This window comes from Poecilia reticulata, linkage group LG4 (assembly GCF_000633615.1).
Source record: "Poecilia reticulata strain Guanapo linkage group LG4, Guppy_female_1.0+MT, whole genome shotgun sequence".
Classification (NCBI taxonomy): Eukaryota; Metazoa; Chordata; class Actinopteri; order Cyprinodontiformes; family Poeciliidae; genus Poecilia; species Poecilia reticulata.
In genome coordinates, this window is record NC_024334.1 from 6064409 (window position 1) to 6070160 (window position 5752).

Genomic DNA, 5752 nt, shown 5'->3' on the forward strand with positions numbered 1-5752 from the left:
GACTTGTAACAAATGATCTGCATGTTTTGTGACAGACAAATACAATGTGATGCAAAACTTGCAAGTTAAAGGAAAAACTTTTCTCAATAAAATTTTAGAAACGTTTGGGATGCAGTTGTAATAATTTTTTATCATTTTTCATTGCAGTTATAGCTGCAGCTCTTAGTTTTTGCCTCATTCTTGTTCAAATAGCTCAGCCTCTTTCAGATTAGAGGGAGAGTATTTGTGAACATCAGTTGTCAAGGCTTTCCACAGATCGCTTTTGGGTCTGAACTTTGACTAGGCCATTCTAACAAATGGATATTTTCTGATTAAAAACTTCTGTTGTAGTTCTTGCTCCATATTTATTGTTGAACCTTCACTCAGCAGGACTTTTTGCAACTTCTAGAAGCTTTCCTTCCAGGACTGACTGTCAAATATACAGAGTTTTTCTGGCTCTCCTTTTCAACAATGTCTGACTTCCTGCCACTTCTGCAGGTCAGATTTGTGAAGTCCATCACTAGTTAACCCAACATTTCTTCATTCTCCTGTGAAGTAACAAAACCTATCTTCGACGTGTGATTGAATCAGCATTTTAGAGTCACAAAGAGATGTTTGTTGATACTGGCTGTATTTGTTTACACCAAAGTTGGCTTATTAGAGATAATTGATTCACGGCTCCAAGCTGTCAGTTGTGTGTATGCTAGCTAGATCTTCAAAGGCTGGCCTTCCTACCATCAGTCAACAAACAGTCTGCTCAGAAGCAGACTGGGAAGCCTCGTTAACCTGTAATTCAAATGTGCTGAGAGTAAACAAGGGGAACTCCTCTCTCACTCATCTGATGGATCATGGATCTGATCATAATTGATGGGATAATGGAGAAGAGCTGTGAAATGTTTGAATCACTAACAGAAATGCCTAAGCGACCTTGCCCCCCACAGCCCCCAACTTTAGCTGCAAGCTTTGAGACAAGTCAGCATGATTTTGTGTGAACACATTTAAATACATTAATCCTGACTAAACATTGATTCAGCTCCGAGCAGTAAATCTGGGAAAGCAATAGATGTGTTTGAAAGCATTTTAAGGAAAAACAGAGATGCTGGGTAACAGGAAGGAATGTAAAACTGTCGTGCCTTGTAAAAGTATTCCTACCCACTGACATTTCAAGTTTGTCACTTTACAGCCACAAAATAGTATATTATTGAGATTGTATATCAGAGGTTTATAAAAAGTAGCATAATTGTGAAAAGAAAGGAAATGATGCAGGATTTTCTAGAATTTTTACAGGTAAAACTTTTAAAACTGTGTAATACATTTGGATTCAACTACCTGTAATTTAATGCCAAACTTACCAAGAAATGAGTGTTAACATAAACTGACCATCCAGGTAACAAGAGAATTAATCAGAAAAGAGAAGCGCCTGATGGTAACTGTGGAGGATCTGAAAAGATCCACAACTCTGGTAGGATAGTTTGTTTACCGTAAAACTTTTAGTTGTGCAATCTTCAAATCTAATATTTATTGATAAGTTGGCAAAGAAAGAAACTTGAGATTGGATGGAGATTCGCCTTCCCACAGGACATTGACCTTAAACATACTGTCAGAGAAACAATTTAATTATTTAAATCTAAGTATATTAATGTGGAAGATTGGTCCAGTCAAAGTCCAGATCTACAAACAAGTAAGAATCTCTGATAAGACTTGAAATTTGTGGTGTACTGAGCATGAATCATGTACAAAGAAGAATGAAAATATGAATGCATGCTAAACTTTTTTAGGTTTTTATTTGGAAAACATTTTGAAAACCCAATTTCAAAACAATTCTTTCCACTTACCAAGCACAATTTTTCGATTGTCTTTTACATAAAATTGTAATAGATTAGAATAATTTTCAACGCATCGTATGCATGAAGTTATATTTCTGACCAGGATAAAAGAAATTGAAAATGCTATAAGAGCAACTCTTGGAATACCTCAAAATAAAATAAAGTGTAGACCTTATTTTAAGTGGGTGCAGTGTTTGTATCTGCTCCTGTTCTGTGTGTATTACCTCATTTGTTAACTCACTTATGCAGTGTTGCATCAATTGGCCAGAAACCTTTTTTTATATATATAAACAAAGAAACTGAGACTGTGAACATCTAGCTGAAATCTATTCTAAAATCTTTATCTTTAATCTCTCATTTTGCTCAATTGTTCAAAAATACGTCCGCGGTCAGAGCATCCAGTAAACTGCGGTTCATTTGCATGAGTGGTCCTCAACCCCACCCTCACATCACAAAGAAGCAACAGAAGATATATTCCCAGTTTGCTCCTGCCTCAGGCATGCTAACCAGAGACTGAGGCCAACTCACTGGTCCTCTCCCTAACCACTTCCTCTTCACTGCTGCCGGGTTTGACTCACCATGACCTCTAACCTTCGACGCTACACCGCCTCCCCCACACATGCAAATAGCGCCGGTCTGCTCCAGGAGGCATTAAAAAAAAAAAAAAAAGGAAAAGATGGAAGGAAAGAAATGAGAACAAGCAGAAGGAGCGGTGTGGATGGATGGAAGCTCAGGGAGCTGATGCTGGTGAAGGAGGAGAAGCAGGACCCCTAAAGGAAGCTTCTTGGTCTCTGAAGTGGAAGGAGGCCATGGCAGCTGTCTGGGGAACCTCTGCTCTGCAGCCCTGCACTGAGGCCTTAAAACATCTCCCTGCTGAAGCCAGCCAAAACGGATCCCAGCTCCTGTGTCTGCGAGGCTTTCAGTGACCCATCCTGATCTCGCTCTGTGTGTTGTTGTTTGTGCATGCGCTGGCTCGTACGGGGAAAAACGAGCACCTTTACTGTACTTAATGTTTTCCTTGCTCCCAGGCTGCTTCGGGCTCTTCGGTTTGTGTGTCTGAGGGGAGGCAGGCGATGTGTGCGGCTGCATCTGGAGAGCCTCCAAAAAAAACACACAAAAAAAACAACCCTCATCTCCTCCCGTTTCTCCTCTTTCTGTTCTCTCTGCTCGGAGGATCTGTCAGTTCTCCTCCTCTCTCTTTGTCCCTGCTTTGATCCTGCTCTCCAAGCCTTGGCTGGCCTCGCTAACAGCAGCTGAGCACAGGTCCTGCTTCACTCCCACTATAACAACACATATTCATTCCGCACTGGGATGAAGCGCCAGAGCGCGCGCACACGCACACACACCCACACACACTTTCACTCGCTGCTTCACTTAGCCCTCGGTAGCACACTCCAGAATCAGTAATAACAGACTCTGCTATCATCATGTGTAAGTTGTCGACGCTAATCGCTTTCGCACGGCGCACTGTAAACTGTAACCAGACATTCACACCTCGAGCCCCCTGGGTGATGGGTCACTCTAGCTGATTGTGGGTGATACTTCTGCTAAGAAAAGCTTCTCTTGGGCATTTTGTTTAGATACAGTGTGTTGTTTTCTAAGTGTAAGGAGTCTATAATTTGCAGATTTGATCACTGCTTCTGTACGGCTGCAGCCGGCATTTAAACATCATGACTTAAACATGATGGGAAACAGTGGTGCGTTTGGCTTTCATACAGACATAACCTTTGTAAACTATAGGATCTTCTGCATAATCCACTTCTCCATTATAGATAGAAGTCAAACATATATATTTATATGCATGTAGATGGACAGATATATTTGTATATGTTTATATTTATATCCCTTTCATTGCTCTTTCTGGAGAGCCTTTAAGTGTCAACAAGTACAAAAGTCAGTAGAAATGGATCGACCTACATATACAAGGTTGTACATTTAGTGACGTGTTTCAAATTTTGTCACAGTCATGAACCTTTATTGGGATTTAATGTAATTATCAACACAAAGTAATACACAATTTCAAACAAAAATGCTACAAAGCGCTGAGTTGGTGCTGCTGGAAATGTGTCTTAACCCTTGTGTTTACAAATGGGATCCAACCGACCCCACACCCATAAAACTTGTATCATTTGCCACAGTCCTCCACGTTTGCCTCAGTCCTTACACACACATGGGTTAATAGTTGATCTGTCAAAAGATCCTCCCACCTGAGCTGTAGATCTCTGCGAATACTCCAGAGTCACCAAGGGTCTCTTGGCTGCTTCTCATCCTGAGCTTCCCAATCAATGTCAATGCTAATGTAAGCGAACCGCCATGTTTTTAAATGTTTTTAGTTGTGCTTTGACTTCCATTTTCATGTGACAGATCAAACAGATTTCTGAGATGCTCCTTGGACTCTGGACTAAAAGTAGACTAACACAAAAACTTTGAAAAACCTTCACAGAGGAAAGAGAGACTTTATCAAGATGACTTTTAAAGACTTCAGAGAAGAAAAGAAAAAGAAATTAGTTGCCACAGTACTGTATGTCACCTGTCAATTAACTGACAGTTTGCTTTGCTTCTTCTTGTGCAAAGTAATTAACCTAAAACTATTTTTATTCTTCTTAAATTAATTTTTTTTCTACTTTTATCAATAGGATTTCTTTGTGATTCATCACTTATTCAGCCTGGTCTATTCTGTAAAACCTGGGGGAAATGAAGAGATGAGTACAAACCCTCCAATGCCTCAGTATTTAAAACTTTTTATTTTTCGCATTTACAAACAGAGTTGCAAAATCCAGTCTGCAGCCGACTGTGCTGCACACTCACTGCTAACTTCTTCTAGGAAATGAAAGCAGGTCTTGTTGACTGTGTTAATCACAGTGTAGGCTCTTGGATAAGTCAGGTCAAACACTGTTGCTGGCATCCGTCTTGGGACAGCAGACTGTTTCCAACCAGTGCCATCCTCAGTTTGTATGCAGCAGCCACATTATCGCTGCAGATTTCTTACCACAATCTGCAATTTAGCTCTAATCCAAACTTTCTCAGCCACATCTGGCAGCCAAAGCTTACACATTAAGGCGCTGTGTGGCAGTGAGACACTTTTTCACTCTCCGAAGGTCCTTGGCTGAGTACAATATTGCAGTGTGTGGCGGTCCTTACACAAGAGAGGCCAATAAAGATATGAGTCCTGGGAAAATGTGAGCAGAGGTATGAAAAGAGGAAGAGGGAGATAAAAGGAGAGAGAGCTGATATAAAACAGGAGATAAGAGCAGTAATGATAAAAAAAGGATCAGGGTTGGAGGAAACCATTCAGATTTAGTTCCTCTGTTTTTCTGACTGCTTCTCGTCAGAGATTTTGTTTAAAAAAAAAAAAGCCAATTATCTCAAAGCAATACGCTCTCAAAGGTTTTCACAAAAGAGAGACACGGTTCGCTGTGATTCTGCCCGTTTCCCACAGATTGGTGCGCAGGTAACACTCCAGGGACCGACGGAGCGGCCAGGTGCGTCCGATAAGACTTTCAGCCTGCAAGGGGGGAAAAGTGGGAGGGTGTGACAGAGCCAGGGCTCCGTGACTCAGTTCACAGCCGGAGACCTCTTGCAACATGAGCGTGAGAAAGTCATTCAGGCGGAGAGTGTTTCAAAACCTACCCTGTCTACCGAGCACCAAGATGTTTGTTTAGGAGCTCTGTCAGTGCCATTGTGTGCAAGGCGAAAAAAAATGAGTCAGGTGCCCAGCTCGCAACAATAGGAGATGCTGATGATGTGTTTGACACAGGCAGCACACAGTAGGTAGCTTACATGTGGGATTAAAGCTGGCTTACGGCCGCATGTACGCACCAGCATCACTTTGTCAATTACGCAGACAAGAAGCGTGTGATTCTGCAGTAGTTCAATAGGAAATACCTCTTCTTACTGTAACCAGATTGTTAGATTTTAGAGGATAACCTGGCAGGAGTGACTGAGGG